Below are 21,564 nucleotides of genomic sequence, written 5' to 3'. Positions count from 1 at the left end.
ATTTTCAAAGAGAAAGTAATCACCCAATGTGTTTGGGATAGAAAGGGGGAAGTTAGCCAAATATGGGATTCCATCACTAGTTGTATCCGAAAAGTAGCAAAAGGGGTATTAGGAAAGTCCAAGGGTTTTGCTCTACACCAAAAAGAATCTTGGTGGTGGAAGGAAAAGGTACAGACAAAGGTTAAGGCTAAGAAGGAATGTTGTAAAGCCTTATACAAGGATATGACCGATGAAAACAGTGAAAGGTATATAATAGCGAAGAAGGAGGCGAAGAAAGCTGTAAGAGAATCTAAGCGAGCAGCTTTTGACGATATGTATAAGCAACTAGATACCAAAGAATGAAAGTTGGATATCTATAAACTAGCTAGAGCAAGGGAAAAGAAGACAATGGACCTAAACCAATGAAGTGCATTAAGGATGAGAATGGAAAGGTTCTTGCTACAGAAAACGCGGTTAAAGACAGATGAATAGGTTATTTTCATAATCTTTTCAATGAAGGACATGAAAGGAGTGTTTCTTTGAGGGAGTTGAGTACTCAGAAAAGTGTAGAAACTACTCATTTTTACCGCCAAATTAGGCAGTGGTTGTGGCTTCGAAAAAGATGAAGCATAGAAAAGCAGTGAGCCTAAATGATATACCGATCGAAGTGTGGAAAGTCTTAGGAGAGACGGGTATAACATGGCTCACAAACCTTTTCAATAGGATTTTGAAAATGAATAAGATGCCAAATGAGTGGCGAAATAGCACTTTGGTGCCTATCTACAAAAATAAGGGCGACGTACAAATTGCATGAACTATAAGGGTATTATGTTAATAAGTCAATACAATGAAGCTCTAGGAGAAAGTAATTGAGCATAGACTAAGGCTAGAGACACTGGTCTCGGACAACCAATTCGGGTTCATGCCAGGGTGCTTAACATGGAGGCAATCTATCTCTTACGAAGATCGATGGAAAGATATAGAGATATGAAAAAGGATTTGCACATTGTCTTTATAGATTTATAAAAAGCGTATAATAGGGTCCCAAAAACATTCTTTGGAGGATTTTAAAGAAGAAATGAGTACGAGTAGCATATATCCAAGCTATAAAGGATATGTATGATGGAGCAATGACTGCTCTAAGAACTCATGAAGGACAAACCGAGAGCTTCTCCACAACTGTAGGGTTACATCAAGGCTCATCTTTAAGTTCGTACTTTTTTGCATTGGTAATAGATGAGTTAATAGGACATATTCATGATAATATTCCTTGGTGTATGCTTTTCACAAACGATATAGTGTTGATAGATGAAACTCAAGGAGTAAATGCGAAGCTTAACCTTTGGAGAGAAGTGATGGAATCTAAAGGTCTTCATCTAGGTTGGTCAAAGACAGAGTATGTGGAGTGCAAATTCAATGCAAATGAAGGCTCAAATGAGTTAGGGGTGAGGATTCAAGATCAGGAAGTACCAAAGAGTGACCCCTTTCGCTACCTATGATCTATCTTACAAAAGAACGGAAAGTTAGATGGATACCTCAACCATAGAATACAAGCTAGATGGATGAAGTGGAAGAGTGCTTCTGGCGTGTTATGTGACCATCGTATGCCACTGAAACTTAAGAAATTTTTTTATAGGATGGCAATAAGGCCAGCAATGCTTTATGGCACAGAATGTTGGGCAGTGAAGCATCAACACGTACATAAAATGGTGTAAAGGAGATGATAATGCTTCGTTAGATGTGTGGGCACACGAGAAAGCATAGAGTAGGAATGAGTATATCCGAGGTAAAGTATGAGTAGCCAAAATTGAAGGAAAGATGAGAGAAAATTGGTTACGGTGGTTTGGACATGTGAAACTAAGGCCTACTGACGCTCCGGTTAGAAGATGCGATTACAAAACATAGTTTCAGGGCCGAAGGGGTAGAGGAAGACCTAGGGAGACTTTGGAAGAGACTCTAAGAAAAGACTTAGAGTACTAGGATCTAACGAAAGATGTGGCACAGAAAAACCCTTTTTTTTTCTTTTTTTTTTTTTCGAGTAAGCAAGCTTTTTATTAAACACCGAAAAGCAATATATAGAAAGACACAACCTATAGGCCCAAAACTAACTTATAAACAAACAAAAAGGCCCAAAACAAACAAATTACAAAAGGGCCAAACAACAAATTTGGCCCAAAAGGCAAAACACAACAACAGCAACTAGAAAGTTCCACTACTTCCGCCACCACAAGATTTCTAATCTGCTCCAGTGTTTCCACCAATTCTTTACACACCATCTCAACAAGATGCATGGCTGAAAATCTGACCAAGGATGAACAAGAACGAGGCATACCAACGGGGTAAGAGACAAAACAAAACAAGAGGAAGAAGTAGTAGAAGCAAAGAAAAGAGAAGAGAAGGAAAGAAAAGGGGAAACGGCAACCGACCCCAGCTGAAGCTAGGGCCGGTACCACTAGATTTGCTCAACTTCGAAAACCTCACACAAAAGGGTGAGAAAAACTCTCAGTAAGGATGAAAGACTCTCACTAGGAGAGAATTTTGGTAAAGGCGACAGTCACTAAGCTGGAGAGTCTTCTGGAAAAACCCCTTTTGGTAATGGAGGAACTAATATCAATTCACTTACTAAGATAATAGTTGTCGAAGTGTGCTTCCACCTGCATGATTATGGAAATTGCCTTCTCAGTTGATATGTTTTAGAGAATTTCAGCGCTCGAGCTTGTTTAGGAGTTCTCCTTCTTCTTCTTTAGAGTGATAATCTCATGTTGTAACGACACAAATGCAGGGCACATCGACATAATTAATTTTGACCGGGAAAGGTTTCAGTGATCAGTCTAAAGGAAAGCAGCATAAATGTGAAATGTGCAGGAATTTGCAAGAATTTGAGTATGATGGTAGAAAACGTATGTATGCATCAGATCAGGTTACAAACTCAATCTGCATCACTCCCCCCACGCACAGAGCTAATCGTCAAGGAAAGATCAACCGAGATTTAGAACTTGCTGAGGGCCCTTTTTCTCTTAGCAGGTTTAGAGTTTGTGTTTATCTTCTATGTTTGTGCTCCTTTCACGAGCAGTAAATTGTCCGATGTGAAGTTGTGAACAGTGAATGTTGGTTGGCGGGTTTCTTGTGCATTGGCCAGTATATACAAACTCATGTTATTCACCATCTTCTGGAGTACAATATGTCATCTTTTTCTCCTTAATGAACGTGGAGCGAGGAATCAAACTAACAGGCGTCTTCCAACATTTCGAAAGTTACCGTTAGATTAAGAGCTAGTTTGTGTACAAGGAAGTCTGGTAGAACAAAACCCCCAGTCGAAATACGAACTGCAACTTCAAATGAGACTGAACGGCAGTATATTGCAACAGACTGCATCATGTAGGTCCTCCAGTTGGGCTGTGATGTTCAGTCCATTTAATCTTTTGCCCATAGCAAGTAGATATGCCATTTTATGTGCTATTTCTAGGCCCATGACATCGGTAGCAACTAGCAAGTCATCATAGAACTTGTGGATCGGGAGATTCTTACATGTAGCCAAATGATGTATTCTCAGTCACGTGATGAGTGAGATAAAATAATAGTAATAATATTTTCGTTTACGACAAGTTTTTTTTTACCTTTATTCTAATGTTGGAAATAGTTTATTTCAAGATCAGCCAGTCATTTTTCAACTTACAAAAGGAAGGAGGAGCAACACTTTTTGAATCCTCTGACAAAAATGGTTGGAAAATTAGAGGCCATTGATTTCATAAACTTGGATTATATACTGATTTGAATTAAGAAAACAGTTTAATGAAAAAAATGACAGAGAAAAAATAAAGATTAGGATAGTGGCATGATGATCTCAAGTTGAAGAGAACTTAGGTACCAAACACACTCTTAAGCAAGGGTGGGCTAGAAAAATCGAAACACCAAACCGAATACTTAACCGAAAAAAAAATCAAACCCATTAAAAATCGAATAATAACTAAGAAAATTGACCTGAACTGAAAACTATTAGTCCGGTTTCAATTTTGGTGTTCAAAAACAAAATTGAACAAAACCAAATGAGATACAAACTAATTTTTATTTATTTATGTTGAGTATTCATTGTGTAAGCCCAAGTTAACTATTAACTAAACTTCAATCCAAGGTTAGGTAAACCCAACTTAAGGTCCAAATATGTTGAAAGTCAAGACCAACCCTAAGGGTAGCCGGGTAAAGCGGTTGCTTACAAGCCCCAATTTTGAGGGTCCTAAGTTTTTTTTATATATTCTGCAAATAACATATAAATACAGAAAAACAATAAATATCATAATTGATTTGTTGATGTAGTGGAAATAGTCGACTTTCTTTTTCCTTGGTAGGTGCAGTTCTAAACATAGAGCTGCCTTTAGTCAATAGTCATATCTTGTTTTCCAAATTTACTCTATATGAAATTAATGGCTCAATCCACCTAGTCCAAACGCATTTTTTCTTTTGCTTTTGAATGTAACTCAATAGATTAATAATATTCACTCCTGCCTTTAATGTGTTAGCTATAGATATAGATTAGACTAAAGGATAGATTTTATCTATTTTGTTCTCTTCACTTACACTTTACACTTCCGCTTAGTTGAACTAGATACATCGTAAAAAACTTCATTAAAACAAATTAGTGTGATTATATTCTGATTCACCTCCGAATTAGCGTGCTCTTTGTTTATGCTATTCTAATAAGATTGTTTTGGCATCTCAATCTCCTCGAAATTATATATGCTCATGTGTTTGCCCCATTTGGGTAATATTATTATATTAATTATTGCATTGTATCTGGTGTGTAACATTGTTGTATTTGCAAGTGAAAATCTCGTATACATTTACTTTGATATCATAACGAGGTTGTATTGTCTCACCAATGCTTCCGTTTCAACAGACAAACTGATCTCTTCTAGTACAGATTTAATAATTTTTTTTATTTTTTAACTGTCGCCAATGAAATTTGAGCTCGTCAAACCACGCACAAACTTGATAGTTAAATTTCTCGCTAGATGATTGCCAATGCCATTACTTAAGTCCTTGTTGAGTTTCGAGTACAAGTTGAACAGTACATATATATTTTAGTGCATAGTTTCGTTTTCTTTTTGTACTTTGTATCATTTTATGGAAGGTCTTTTAGCTAAAATGATTCATGAGATTAGTATAACTTCTCATTTTGATCCCTGATATTTGAAATCCATAAAACTGATCCCTGAGTTTGTCTACCGTCAATCATTTTGGTTATTTCATAGAAAATTTTTGTTAAATAAAGATTAAAATGACAAAAGTACCCACAATGGGCCAAAATGATTCGACAAAAATTGAGGGTATTTTTGTTATTTTATTCTTATTTAACTGAAATTTTTCACACCAAAATGATAGATAGTGGACACACTCAGGAACCAGTTTTATTGATTTTAAATCTCAGTGATCAAAGTGAGGAGTTATGTCAATCTCACGAACCATTTTGGCTAAAAAGCTTTTTTTGCAACGTACGCTAGAATTTGTATAGTGGGAGTAGGGGGTGTTTAATTCCTTATTGGGAGTAAGCAAATATAAGGCGCCTCACCAACCCTAATGCTTGGGGTTTAGTGTTTCATTGGTTAAGGAGAAAAATTTACATGTACGTTGTGCATGTGGCATATTACTGATAAAATCATTGCATAAAAGTTTTTATTATTTAAAACGTTTATCATACAATTAAGCGAAACAAATTTGAAGCTCAAAAGTTGTATATGAAATCTCATTTTGTTTCTTTAAAAAAGTTTTATGTCTACCTTAATTGATCTTTCCTTTCCTTTACTTTCCTTTTCCTAAGGAAAAGTATGAGGTCATTTAGTGTTCTTGATGTTCCATGTTTGGTGTGAATCATGTGATTCATATCAAATGACTAAAATGATTTTTATTATTTTATATGAAAGCAATAATTAGAATCATGAAAACAAGATAAGTTATTTTACAACCAAAAAAAAAAAAATGGAAACAAAAATTAAATAAAATCCAACATAAATTTATTTTCCAACATAAGATATATGCCTAGACGAATCTTATAATTCTTTTAGACAGAAGATATATGTATAACACTATAATTTTCTTATCCATGTGATTGGGGTTAGCATGGGTTAGATTTGTGTGAGAAGGATCATATTTTTCTCTTTTTCTTTCTTACAAAATGCATATAAGACTTTCACATCTCTTCCAATTTAGAACAATTTTAGAGTACAAAAGATTTGATGCCTCAAAATGCACCCACTTCGCGTTGTTGTTCAGCTTAAATTTTAATGTGCGAATTTATTTTGTTTATGAAGATACTTTAGAAATCCGATATATCGATCTTAACTTGTGTTTTGAGTCTAATAATAATTTTAAGAGAGTTTTAACGAAACACTCTATGTACTGTTCATTTTTAACGAAAATGACATTTTTACTCTAAAAAGTCACTCCTAGTACTATTCACTTACACCACCTTTTTGTCATTTTGATTAAAACTCTTTTCATTAGTTTTCCTTAATTTTAAGGGAGTTTTAACGAAACACTCCCGGTACTGTTCATTTTTAACAAAAAAACCATATTTTTACATTTCTCTGGTACTATTCACTACACCTTTATTTGTCATTTTTCATTAAAACTAAAGTTTTTTTGGATTTTTTGTTAGTTTTCCTTAATTTTAAACCTAATTGTTGAGAGCAATTTGTATGACACAAGTGCACCGTCATGGTGGCATCCAGTGTAAATAATATATATATATATATGTGTGATAAATTCTTACTACATATTATTGTATTATTGACACAGATTATCACCATAACTGTTTATCTATATCATATAAATCATTCTCTTGTTTTTATCTAAATTGCCAAACAAAGAGGGTACTTAAGTAAATTTGGGACACCAGATATTTTGCCATTTATGTGTTATTGTATGTTCGGATTTATTTTATTATTTGATGTCTCCTCATTATCTTATACTAATCACTAATTGCAGTGGAAGACTAAGAGAAATATTATAAAAATTGAATAAAAAATGAAACATTGAATAAAAATAGAAACTGAAAGTTTGAGAAAAGGAGGGGGATTAAAATATTGAGGGGAAGACTTTCCAGGAATGGTAAAGGAGCGTCCACGTCTCCCTAGGCCCCTTAACCTCGTACACCTCTTTGCAGACAACACTAATAATACAGTATATCCCAGTATCCAATCCAAAATCATTTATACGCTCGTTTGAATGTAATTTTATAATTAATGAAAACGTTTTTGATGAAAATATTTTTAGAAACAATTCTTAGCAAAAATGTTAGTAAATCTTGTTAAAACACTTAAGGTGCTCCCTGAAAGAAGCATATAACTAATGCTTCTTGTAGAAATCACTTCAGTTGCTTTTGAAATCCAAAAATATTTTCTCTAAAAACGCTTTCAGTCATTTTAAAAGCACATTCAAACAAAATATATATTTCTTAAATTATTATTCGTATTATTAAAATGTTTTATGCGGTAATAACCAAACCAATTATATTTCTTAAATTAATTTTATTATTCATATCTTTAAAATGTTCTAGAGATAACAGGTATAAATAAAATATTGGTATTATTGATAAGGTACCTTGCTCATCATTTTCGCTTTGAATATGCTTCTTTCTCCTTCTCCGATGTAATTAGAGAAGAGTTTACATGGAATGAGTTCATTCTATTTTACTACTTTGATTTAATAATATGATTTTTTATATACATGATATTGCATTGTTGGTCTTACGTTGTGTATGGGGAGTAGTTTATGCAAGTTGTTATCTATAATTGAAAGTCATACGCGTAAACGATTGTGTTTAACATTTATTTAGAGTGCTGCTAAACCAACTCATTATTTTATTTTTCTATCCATATTATAATCTTACTCATCATAAAAATTAAAAAATTAAAATATTATTTTCCACTAACCATTATTCTTAAAATAATCCCCAAATATGTTTAAATTCATTAAAAGAATAATTATTAAAAAGAACTATAAATCCCTGGTACTCTCCGTCGAAGAGAGCAAAATGGGTAGCGGGGCAAAGAAAGGGAAGCAGAGGAGTAGAGTTTGCTTACTTTGGAGTAGGCAAAATTTGTCAACTCAAATAATTACTCCACTTGAGCTTGATTTTGCCTCATCAAAAGGAGTTTGTTATTCATTTGTCCACTCTATTAGAGATATTCTAAGTTTGAACAAACTGATACTGTCTACAGTAAAGGAGTGGACTAAGTATCACAATGGGTTCGCAGTAATGTGGTTCAAATTCGCATTTTGTGAGTATTAAAACTAAGACCTCTCATTTACAAGTGAAAATAAATATCACTAAAATGTAGTATTAAGTGGTAGAGATACTGTAAGTTAATTGCATTCATCATAGGTGGCAAATCAACTCATCATTGTTCATGGACAACCAATAAGACTCATTTAATTAGATTTCACCATTACACCATCATCGTCACTATCACCTTATGGTAAAATCAAACTAAATGGGTTTTAACGATTACCCATTAACAACTCAATAGGTTGATTTGCCCACCTCTATCATCCATTATCGCTTATGATGAATTTTTTTATTTTATTTTTTGCACCGAGTTTGAGTGTTAATTTTGTGACAATTCATATGAAGAAAACTAACAAAATATATTTCATGATAGAGTTAAGTGTGCATGCTTTAAGAGATCAATGGATTCATAACCAAATTAAAAATCGAGAAAATGAATCACAAGCTCACAAGTTAAATTTATCCTTGTAGTAAAAATACTAATTTTGTTAACGCACCTCAAATGAGATGAATCAACAAGGTCGATTGTCGATATGATTTTACTATTTTGTTTCTCGATCAACCATAGTTTTACATCAGCCTAAATGAACCACGTGAAGTCTGAAACTTTACGGTTCTACTTTCCCTTTAAACCGTCTTTTAGTATCAATCTAATTACTTAGAACATGATATATCTAATGTGGTTTGCATCAATGAGTAATATGAAAGGGAAAAGAAAAAATTATTTTGTTTTGACTAGATTTTTTGGAAATAAGTAATTCAAATTTAATTAGAACATCTTACTGCATTGCGAAAAAAAATATCACTTGATCAGGGATGGATCCAAAATTTGAAAATCGAATGGGTTAAATTGAAGGTAAAAAAATTTCTTTTAGTCAGAAATTTCAAGATAAATTATTCCCAGAAGAACCATCTCAATTTGCCCAATTAATTGCTCTGTTCGAGGCTAATCACCCCCAAATTATGGCACTGCGTGCAATTCTATAAACCCTAAATTTTATCCTTCAAACTACTGCAAGTTCATGAACTGAACTAAAAACCAGTTTTAGAGAGAAAGGGAACTAGGAAGGGAACTAAAGGAATTAAAAGTTACACAGGGTTAGGCTGCCTTGAAAAATAACACTAACACAATGCAACTCACCGTTTTCCTCGACAAAACAAAAGGCTTTTAAAAGAAAACGGTGCGTCCTTCCATTTTTCACTAAAGAGTAGGTCTTCCTCTTCAACGAATTGTGCTCGCCAGATGATGTTTCAGTTAAAATTTCGTCGCTCTCTTGTTTTTAAAAGTGTCGGTTGGTTAACCTAAGGTTAGGTCCGTCCCTGTGCTCGACATAAATTTGATTGTTTCAAGTCTACTAGAGTAAGCATAATTAGGACATGAAATAATTGAATCACATCATCCAAAGTTGAAAGCTTTTTGTTGATACGAAATATAAAAGCAAGTTTCCGATAACTTTAGCTTCACTTTAATCACAGATTCATAGTACACAGGGTTTGCGTCCCAGCTCTCACTCATCACAGATCAATCATTTCAGGAAAAATATCCTATGTTTCTAATCTACACCCACCGTCGGATCAGATCGCAACGGACGGTAGCAAGCACTGCAAATAGACGGACAAGTGGCAGATGGGGGTACAACTTTGGACTAAGTTGGACGTATCAAGGGATACCGGGTGTAGCCGGTAAAAGGAGTCGCAGTCATGGTGGTGGGGTAGTGGTTGGTCCAATTTACCAGATTTAGAAAATAAGTTTATGAAATTTTTTAAGGTAAGAGGTTTGCCTGAATAGGAAGTGTACTAATAACTGTTTGGCCGAATAAAGGAGTAATTTTTCGGTGTACCCTCACTCATAATGGTGAGGGTGCACCAAAAAAATTTGGTGCACCCTCACTTTTTGTACACCAAAAAAATTCTAATGAGTGAGGGTACACCAAAAAAATTTGGTGTACCCGGTACACCTAAAAATTTTTCCGAATAAAGCACCATATTCTCTCTCTCATTTTGTTTTTATTATTGCTTTATTTACTGCTTTGTTTTTTGGTGTCTTTCTACTGCTAAGTTTTGTGCTTTCTTGTCAATTTTCTTATATTCAATATTTAAATATATATTATATTTGACTGTCAAATAATAATTGTATTAAATGAATATAAGTATTATAACCAATTCTAACAAATAAATAATTTACTAGTCTATTTTTCTTTCTTTTACAAAAATTAAAAATAATAGAACAACCTAATTTGTAGCAAATTTTATTTATGAGCTAGTGTGAGACCATGATTTTTTGCCCCTTACACGTGGCACCCTAAATGGCCAGAATGACCAAAATGCGCACTATACATGGCACTCAGACAATCCAAATCAGGAGAGAGGTCTGGTCTGATTGGAGTAAGCTACTCTATTGGGCTTAGTCTAATTGGAATAAGTTACTTTGATGGGCTTTGTCAAATCGGAGTAAGGTACTCTTATCAGAGTAGTCAGTCTTCTCAGTCTGGATTGGAGTAAGCTAGTCGAATCAGAGTAGCCCGACGGAGTGACTAGTCAGAACACCAAAAGTAATCAAACAACCTTAGTTAGACTAGGTTTAAGCCCATTATAGATATTACTTGTCCCGAAGTAAGAAAATTCTAATTCATGTCAAATTGGGGTATCTTGAGGATTGGGCAATATAATCATAATCCTAACCAATAAAATCATAATCTTAGGAGGATTGAATATCTTATCCCATATTGCCACCTAGATACTCCTCTTGATTTATAAGGATTATTCTCCTTACAAATATTCTTAAGAGCTCTATATAAACCCTAGCTTGGGTATTCTCTACGATATCGCTAATGATCCCATAATAGGCTCATCTATCTCTTACACGTCGTAATCTACGCATAGACATATTTATGGAGATTCATCTCTCTTACACATCTCACCATAGGCTTATTCATGAAGGATGGTTCACACTATAGTACAAATCACAACACTCATTCTCTAAAACTACAACCATGAGTTGATTCTCCTTTATGGAGATATGTAGGCAGTCTATTACAGATTTAGTCATAGCTCCCAAACAATCCTCATCCACCCCTTGCAGTGTTTATTGGAGATTCCGATCAACCATAGCTGGCGTTTGCAATTGTGCATGGAATTGGTTCCAACAGTTAAGATCTAGGACACATGTTTTTGACACACGTTTTTCATGGGGCACACTCCATAATATATTTTAGTGATCCAATCGACTATCTATTATGTCTTACTTCAAAGATCATGTCTACCAAAAATTACTCAAATTTGAAACCATATTACTATTGGATTAAACTTAGTATTTCTTTGTAGAACAATGTTCGTCTATTATCTTCAATACAAATAGATTTCTTAATGGCTTGGATTTGTTTATTTCTTGAAGAATGATCTATGAATGATGTACTAAAATATAAGTTGAAATACATTACTAAGTGAGCTCTACAAAATGGATGTCAAAATGTGTGCCATAAGAGTCTGTCCCCAAATTCTAACCTTTTTTTTTTAATATTGCCAATTATTTTTTTTATTTTTGTTGAATTTATGTGGTGTGAAGACTTAAGTCGCTAACCACATATCACTCTCAATTTTCAGCACTCGGATCGAATGAATTGAAGATAATTAAAAGACAGACAAAGAAAACAGTAATAGCTACTTACTACTAAGAACTCTCTCAAATTTTATTTTTCTCTTTCATAATTTTTTACTTAGGCATCGAAGGCTCTTTGGTTTGGCGGACAACACACCTTTTTTTTTTTTTTTTTCTGTTTTTTTAGATATTAGTCAATTAGGCTAATGATGTTTGTTCTCATGTAGGTGAAATTTTGTCAAATTAATCGAGTACGAAATTTGCATCCACATCCATTATATAGTTGACTGTATTTTAACTACCGTGTTTGAATGTTATATTATTTTAATATTTTGAAGCAATTTTGTCATAATAATTATTTAGAATTTGGGCTAGGATAAAGTAAGACAAAGATTACAAGAAAAAATAAAGTATATATGTAATAAATTGACCAATATTTTTGTCAAAAAAAAAAAAAATCATTTTTCGTCACTTTACATGGTCGCAGTAGTTTTATATAAGGACAAGACTTGCGTTCTCCCATGGGGAAATGCACATTATCTCACTTCTTTTGAATAATGTTTATTCATCATATAACGTTGTTCTACTTCTTAATTTTTCATAGAAGACAGAAAAATCATTCGATTTGGAAATTGTTTAGTTATCCAAATATATGGAACAAATTGGGGATCTAATTACCAAGTAAGATATTCATGATGAACCGTTCATTTATTTGATACATATTGATGATTAAATAGTATCTTATTCGAATAATTTTTTTTGTAGGGATGAACTTCAAATGAAGATATTGAACAGTCCTTAATATATAAATTATATGGTGAATAAACATTATTCGAAAGAAGTGGAATATGGAATTCTCCCATGGGGGAATATAAGTATTATTCTTTGAATAATAGTTTACCAAACACTCTGACACTCTAATTATTTTTTTATCAAAGCACTTTTACAACTATAGCTTACCAAACACTTAAAATTTTTTTCACAGCTATTCATTCTCATAGCACACCCACTAGCCCTAAGCAACATTTTCTTTTGCTATACAGGTGGACTATGTATGTAATAAAGGCCTACATTTTATTAATGAGCATTTTTATTTTGTGTGTCCAAATAATTTTGAAGTAATCAAATTATTAACAAACATATAGTTGACTCTTTAACTATAATAATGTTGCATTCCTCAATAAGGGCATGTATATATCCTATTCTTGTGAATAATTTTCTTTCACTATATAAGTTTTATAATCGAAATCGTTCAAGCACTTAACTTTATTCGACGAACATTCATACAAAAAAATATTTTGAATCAAAGGTGTGCATTCCAATTTAAATGTATGGAACAAATTGACGGTGTGAGTGCTAAGTAGTATATTCATAATGAACTGTCCATTCATTTGATATATTTGAAAATGATCTTTGATTCTAATGATGTTTTAATAGGAATAATCTTTGAATGAAGTTTACAAGATTGAAGGATTATGATTATAAATTTATACAATAAAGAAACTTTATTAGCTTTTGGTGGAATATTATGTATTCATCTCAAGGCGGATGCAAGTATTATTATCCCCTTAACTAATCCTTGATTAAAATATTGTTGATCTATTTTCTTCCTGCAAGTTATTAAACACAGACCGCTCAAATGCACTTATACATGCGCATAAATTAGGTCTTATTTTGTTAATTGGTTGGCACATGTGTTGGGTTTCCACATCATAAACGATAAGACTTGTTGAGTTGTTTTCCTTTTCATTATTGGGAGGAATTATGAGTGCCACTCGCCCAAATAGTTTCATCCACTACCACTTTATCCCTTCAGTAAAATCATTATTAGGTTATGGGAACATGGAAATCACTTTGGTCTTCAATTCAATGGAATGATAATTTTTCCTTTAATCAATAAAATGATTTAGACGATGCAAATTTTGCTTCTTAATTAAGTCGCGATGAAGGTTTGATTAAAAAAAAGGGAACTTTAATGAAAAATTCTGGTATTGTTCACTTTAACGAAAAATCATATTTTTACACTTAAAAGTCAATCATAGTACTATTCACTTTACCTTTTATTTTGTCCTTATCGTTAAAATTCAAAGTTTTCAAACATTTTTCATTAGTTATTCTTATCCTTAAAAAAAAAAACTATATATAAAGCAGGGCAGAATACTTAATTAAAGTATAACGCAGATAATCTCAAAAGAGAAGAGTGAACAAAGAGATTTGTCTTTGCACACTTAAGCCATACTCGTATTATGTCATGTGACCTAATATTGATCGTCACTGACACTATAAGATGTGAACATATGATGCAAAAATCAAACATCGTGGAAAATAAAACTACGTACCAAACAAAAGTTCAATGCACGTGAGCAAGTACGTGTTTGCATTTGATGGATCAGCATTAGGGTTTAGGCATGCATGCAAAATACCTTCAGGTAAAAAGTAAGCAAAATGGACAATTATGTGTTGGTTGAAACTAATCATTTAGGTTAAAAAAGATGTTCACATGAACTTCTTTTTTAAGGTATAAACTCATTGAATCTTTACGAAAAGGCGAAAAGGGGTTAGAAAAAAACATGATATTAATTATTAGTTAACCTTGAATTAATCCATCGAACTCTCGAGAGACAAGTTTGAATATTTCTAGATTGAATATTTCTAGATTTGTTGTTTCCTACACCTACTGTATCTGTGGAGGCAATTAGCTAGGTAGCTAGGGAAGGGATCTATCTAGGTCTTAGAAAAGAAAGATCACCACCACAAAACATATAGTCAATATTTGCGTCGCAGGTGGAGTGTGGAGTGTACGGTTTCCTAAGCAACGTGGTCGTTTGTTATCCTAAGAAACTTTGAATATTATATGTCATTTTTCTCGTGCTTTCTATGAGGAAGCCAACCATCGAATAGATTTCTCAACCTCACTCCCTAGATCTCTCCATCTCTTTGTTTCTTCTCTCCCTCGATCTGATCTGTCGGTGACTAACCTCATTTTGGTAGGTAAAGAAAATGTTGGTTTTTTTCTTTACAGAGGTCATTTTAGCGCAATCGTCAATTGATTATGCTACGTGAACAAAGAAATAGATAAAACAAAATAATATAATCGGTGTAATAAATTGTATTGATAGATATTATCTTTAATATTATTGCTAATACAAATAGATAGGACAACTGATGATGTGTAGGTTGAAAAAGTCTCGACAAAGCTTTAACGAGATCATACATGTGCGATATCCTTCGGTACAATTGTTCTACATCATGTCCAATATCCTTGTAAATGTTGATGCCACAATAACTCTATTTCAAGGAAACTGTTGAAAATGAATCTCACATTGATGAGAGGATGGATCTTGCATGTGCTTATAAGAGGTTGTGCTACTCTCCATATTGTCGATTTTATGGTGAAACCTCAACTTTATTCAGAAATAACATATATGTAACAAGAGAAATTTTTTTCCCTAAAGCAGGTTTATCTCTCGTTACATTACTGACATATATATGAGATTATCATCTTATGAAATTACATTTGGCACAACGCGTGGTTTCTGAAGGTTCAACATGAATTCCTCCACAAATACAGAAGTTCTCATAACAATATTTGTGTGTTTTTCTTTTTTTTTTTTTTTTTTTTTTAATTAATTTAATGTTACGCGAAAAAAAACTTATACATAATATTATAGTATTTGACCTAAACTTCTCAATTGGAGACACTTGTTATTTTTTCTGTGATTTTCTTTCTTTCAACTTCGAGACTCGAAGAACTCAGGAATAAACTTACTAACATTACTAATTCCCAAGTCTAGTTGGTAGACAATTACCATAAAGCATATATTTTGTTCTTTGTGCAACCCTGCACTTTTCCGCTCCACAGCATGCCCCAATTTGTTTAGGTACAAGCAGCCATAAGAAGGTTACTTTCGTAATTCAACACACATAACTGTGAGGGGTATGTGAGAAGTGAAAATAGGTATATAGATAGCATTATTTCTACTATTTGAGAAAATATCCCTACAAAACTGCCCAAGCAAGTTATATCAGCCAAAGATCCGGCCAATAAGGAGAGGAATGACGAAAATCCGGCCAGAGTCACTGTTTATCCGACTAAGACGAGCCAATGGAGTAGAGAGAGAGAGAGAGAAGAGATTTTTCAATGTGACGGGAACACATAGTGGTACACCATGTGTCACTATACAAATGATGAGATATGTGAGTTAAAAGGTTAATAACTTAAAAAATAAAATTTTCCATCACTTATATAAAAACATGTGATGTACCACTCGTGCTCTGGTCAGAATAAAAAATTTCTTGTGGGAAGGACTGAATAAAATTACATAATAATTGGTGCTTTGTTGTTGCCTATGGAGAATATGCACGTGTTTGTCATTGTTGGGCTTTGTGGAGTGGTAAATGATATACTTGGAATTCCCAACATTGAGAAGAGCTCCATCCCCATCTTCTTCTTTCTCCATGCGGACCACCTATCCCAGACAACCATGTCAATCCGTCTCCCTTTAAATCTCCCCCTCCTAATCCTTAATAGTTCCAGATCATCAATAAAACAATTTACACAACCAAATCATCAAATTTCTAATTCCCAAATCTTGACACACGGCACAGCCCCTGCAGCAATGAATCCAGGTCCGAATATCCTTCGTTCACCGCCACACGTTGGTGAGGACAATTCCTTCCCACTGGGTTCGTCTTTCCAGGTTTTCTCCATCTGGGTTTCAAGTTGGGTGTCGTGGTGGAGTGGCTGCACCTAAGATTAAAGGCATGAACACAGAGAGCTCTCAATCTCGACCTTTCCTCATGACCCAGTCGAAAAGGGAAACTAATTCAGACACAAACTCAGCTTCGGATCTAGGAAATTTTCTAGGCTTTTTTTCGGATTAAGAGTGAAAACTGAGAGAAAATATACGAAGACTCATAACAAATTTGAAAAAATTAGGAATGGGGTTTAGGGATTTGTGGGGGGGGGGGGGGGGAGTAGGAGGGGGTTGAGGATTGGACATGGTGGTTGTAAGGAGATGGTGATTAGACCTGGCAAACGGGTTGTGTCTATCATATTCGTGTAACACCTGTTATTTTAACAGGTTGTGTCGTGTCACACCACTTTATCCAACAGGTAAAGTGACCCGACCCATTATGATCCATTATGACCTGTTAAGAATTTTTTTTTTCCTTAAATTTGCACATACCACACATTGCCACATAAATATTACTTCAAACCATTAAAACACATTTGTCGTTTAAGTACTACATCTACACTAAAAAATAAGAGCCTAATAAAAAACATCCATACACTACTAGCCTATTACAAAATATTAAATGAGCAAGGATATTCAAAATGAAAGAGTTTTTGTTTTCAAGGTTGTGAAGCCTTTCTCAAAAATTTAAACCTTGCCAATGGATCTCAAAGCTTGCATGTTATTCCTTTTACAAAATCCTCAATTTTCATCGATCATCATGAGGAAATTGTATTGGAACTTTGACTTGATCTATTGCCTTCAAGAGTTATGTTGATGATGTTTTCAGTAAGGTTTTCCACATCAAAACTCTATTCCGCATAAACTAAGTATTAAAAAACCAAATATTAAAAACCATATCCATATCCATATCCATTCAAATTCACATATCCATTTCAATTTCAATTTCACATATCCATTTCAATTTCACATATCCAATTCAATTTCACTTATCTATATCCATTTCAAATTCACATATCCAATTCAATTTCAAAATCCAATTCACATATCCACAAATCATAATCCAATTCAAATTTACTTTCAAATTCACAATTCAATTAAAAATACCTTGCACTTGCAAGTTGCAGCCTTGCTTAATTGCTTTGCTTGTTCCAAATCTCCAAATCTGGAAAACAAATATAGACCCCACTTATTAACTTCAAGTACATAGACCCCAAATGAAACATAGATACAAATGAACTCGCGGTGTTCACAATAAAAATAAAAAAAATAAAAATAAAAAAAGGACATGCCTGCCAATTCTTGGGACAAATAATTTCATACAAATAATTAAGACATTGCATCTACTACAGCAAAACAAAAATAGATGGGGCGTTACTACTATGTCGTTGCTTGCCTCACAGGCCACCTAAATTCTAAACTCCCCAGTCCCTGATAACATATCCCCAATATATATAATATATAACCCCACCCCCTAGTCCCCTGATAACATATCCACAATATATATATATATATATATGACATTAAGTAATGAATCTCACCTTACGGCTCACAATACAACTAAATGACATGACATAATAAAATTAATTTATATAACTACATCTATACTCCCAAATTCCAATGCTTGATTCTATTTATGCCTGGTCCTTTTGTGATTTTCAAGCTTACAAAGCCAACACGAAGCACGCTTGCTCGATCGCTGGGTTTTTGGAATGTCTGCAAACATGCCCCAACTCAAAAACTCCAGAATCTCCAAAGTCAGAAAACCCTAGAAAATCCCCAACCATTTGTTAATTTTAATGAAAACCCCAAATCACTAGTTTTTGAAGAAAAAAAAAAACACAGAATACTCAAAAATACAAATTCATACCTTTAGCGTGTGCTTGCCTGTGTGTGGTTTTCTTGTGGCTGCCGGAGTCGTGTTAAAGGAAGTGAACGGAGGAGGATGCGAGAGAGATGCAGATTAAGGAGATGGCGTGAAAGTAAGTTTAGACTGGAGAGATCAGAGTGAATGAGAGAGAAGAGAAGGATAGCCTCCAACCTAATGCAAAATGGACAGTTGAGATTAAATCTCAACCGATCCAATGATCACCAAATTTTTAAATTTAATTAATATATATAATTATTATAGTTTTTAGGGGTATAAAATTGTTAAATTAATATATATAATTATTATAGTATTTTTTTAGGGTTATAAAATTATTAAATTAATATTTTGTTTATCATGTATCGTGTTACCTACGTATATACCCGAACCAACCCGTTATCTTAACAGGTGCTTATCGGGTTACCCGATAACGACTCGATTGTTTATCATGTCGACCCGAACACCTGTTAATTTCGTGTCGTGTCGGGTTACTGGGTCGTGTCAGGAATTGCCAAGCCTAATGGTGATGCAGGTTTCAGGTAGAGAAACAAGAAGATGGAGATGGAGGTCTCGTGTCACATCCCGGCCCAGGGTGGATCACACTTCCCGGGCCCGCTCCACCACTGTAGCACGATATTGTCCGCTTTGGGCTTACCATTCCTTCACAGTTTTGTTTTTGGGAACTCACGATCAACTTCCCAGTGGGTCACCCATCATGGGATTGCTCTAGCCCTCTTCTCACTTAACTTCGAAGTTCCTACGGAACCCGAAGCCAGTGAGCTCCCAAAAGGCCTCGTGCTAGGTAGAGATGGGAATATACATATCAGGATTATTCCCCTGGGCGATGTGGGATGTCATAATCCACCCCACTTAGGGGTCCGACGTCCTCGTCGGCGCCCTCACAGTTTTGTTTCTGGGAACTCACACGAGAACTTCCCGATGGGTCACTCATCCTGGGAATGCTCTTGCGCGCTACTCGCTTAACTTCGGAGTTCCCATAGAACCCGAAGCCAATGAGCTCCCAAAAGGCATCATACTAAGTAGAGATGGGAATATACATATAAGGATCACTCCCTTGGGCGATGTAGGATGTCACAATCCACCCCCCTTAGGGGCCCGACGTCCTCGTCGGCACACCACGACTAGGGTTAGGCTCTGATACCAAATTGTCACATCCCGGCCTGGGGTGGATCACACTTCCCGGGCCCGCTCCACCACCGTAGCACGATATTGTCCGCTCTAGGCTTACCATTCCCTCACGGTTTTGTTTTTGGGAACTCACGAGCAACTTCCCAATGGGTCACCCATCATGGGATTGCTCTAGCCCTCTTCTCGCTTAACTTCAGAGTTCCTACGGAACCTGAAACCAGTGAGCTCCCAAAAGGCCTCGTGCTAGGTAGAGATGAGAATATACATATAAGGATCACTCCCCTGGGCGATGTGGGATGTCACATCTCGGCTGGGAGAATAGGGGTGGGCCCCCCTTTTATTTTGTTTAATTTAATTTTTTTGTTTAAATTGCTTTTTGATAATCAATTAATTTTTATGCCACGTCATCAAATATATGGGTCATGCATTCGCCACATCACCACTTAACGGTCAAATTAATGGTTTAACTAACGGATGTATGAAATTGCAACAAAATAAAAGTTTGTGTATGAAATTGAAATGTTTTAAAGATGTTTTATGCGGTTGCAATTGCACCCAAACCCGAGGGGGCAAAGTGTAATTTACCTTCTTTTTTTTTCTTCATATTTTGTCAAAGTATATCCAACTATAAAAAATCGTTTCATCATCTAACAATAAATTTTTTAATAATATATGAATTTAATATTTGATAAACACTGGATTCTCACATTATTAACTGACTAATTAATTAAAAAAAATTACTTCAACTAATTGTTTGCACGAATGACCCTTGAAGAATGACCTTAAAGATAAACGGTTCAAATAATCATATAAGATTGCAGAGGAAAGAGAATAAAATGGTAGCATTGCTAAACAAAAAATGTGATATAAAAAACATAGGCTAAATCTCCCTTTTGCTTATTATAGTTTACTCTAAGTTTCATTTTATGTTATCTAGCTTAGAATCTTCTTTTTTTTTTTTTTTTCCCTTTTGTTAAAAGGGTACCAACTGATGGCTTTGTGCAGTCCACTCTTTTTCGACAGGAAACGATAGCGTAGTATTTCATTAATCAACACAAACAATTACAAGGATGTCATTGGGTACATAATTCCAGTGACCAATAAATTGATTTGGAATGAATTTGCACAAACAGACAAATAATAGTAAACCCTTCGTAAACAACCACAAGCACAAACATACAATCGTCAAGCGCACAAGTACTACCAGTACAAATCTATCGCAATAAACGATAACCGCAATAGAGAGATACAGGCAGCCACAATGGTCATCATTGAATTGCGAGTCCACAAAAAGTCATCGCGTTAGAGCGAGACCACATCAAGTCATCGTTGATAGACGAGACTAACAACACATAACGCATAGAAGACCAAATTAGCCAAAGCAACAGCGCCACCACGGTGCACAAAAGATGAGTGGATCATAACTAGACAACATCGAGAAAGGATCCGTTGTGCAATTCATTACAGTGGGGGGGGGGTGAGGCACTCAGGCCTAGGTTACCTACAAATTTTGAACAGTGAGATGCCAGCTTCCACGCATCGAAAAACCATAAGAGCAGCAACAACAGATAGCGGAGCAGCCAAGTCCAAGACGCACAAGCCGAGCTGCATTAAGACGTATAAGCCAAGCCGCCAGGTCAAACCGAGCTGCACAAGCTGAGACACCAGATCTGAGAGCAAAAGCTTGTGCATCCATCGAAACCATCGAGGAAGGTGACACCACCATGGAAACGAGTTGACAAATAGGGATCCAACCCACTTGCAGCACAAATCTAAACCCCACAGCAAGAAAACGAGCACCAAATCAAAGAAATCTTGAAAAGGCATGGCTCAGGTCAGGGTATAGGGCATAGATCCATGAAAATCTACACCCAAAATGGTGGGAGAGAAGCAAGGGAGGGGAAAGAGTGCAGGTAAAGGCAGGGAATGAGTGGTCGACATGAGGTGGTGGGAAAAAACGAGTATGGCGAGGGGTGGAAGATGGCTGGGA

The sequence above is a fragment of a genome, unplaced genomic scaffold (genome assembly GCF_019419815.1).
Source record: "Pyrus x bretschneideri cultivar Hongxiangsu unplaced genomic scaffold, Pyrus_bretschneideri_v1 Contig5, whole genome shotgun sequence".
Taxonomy (NCBI): Eukaryota; Viridiplantae; Streptophyta; class Magnoliopsida; order Rosales; family Rosaceae; genus Pyrus; species Pyrus x bretschneideri.
This window is presented reverse-complemented; position numbering follows the sequence as displayed.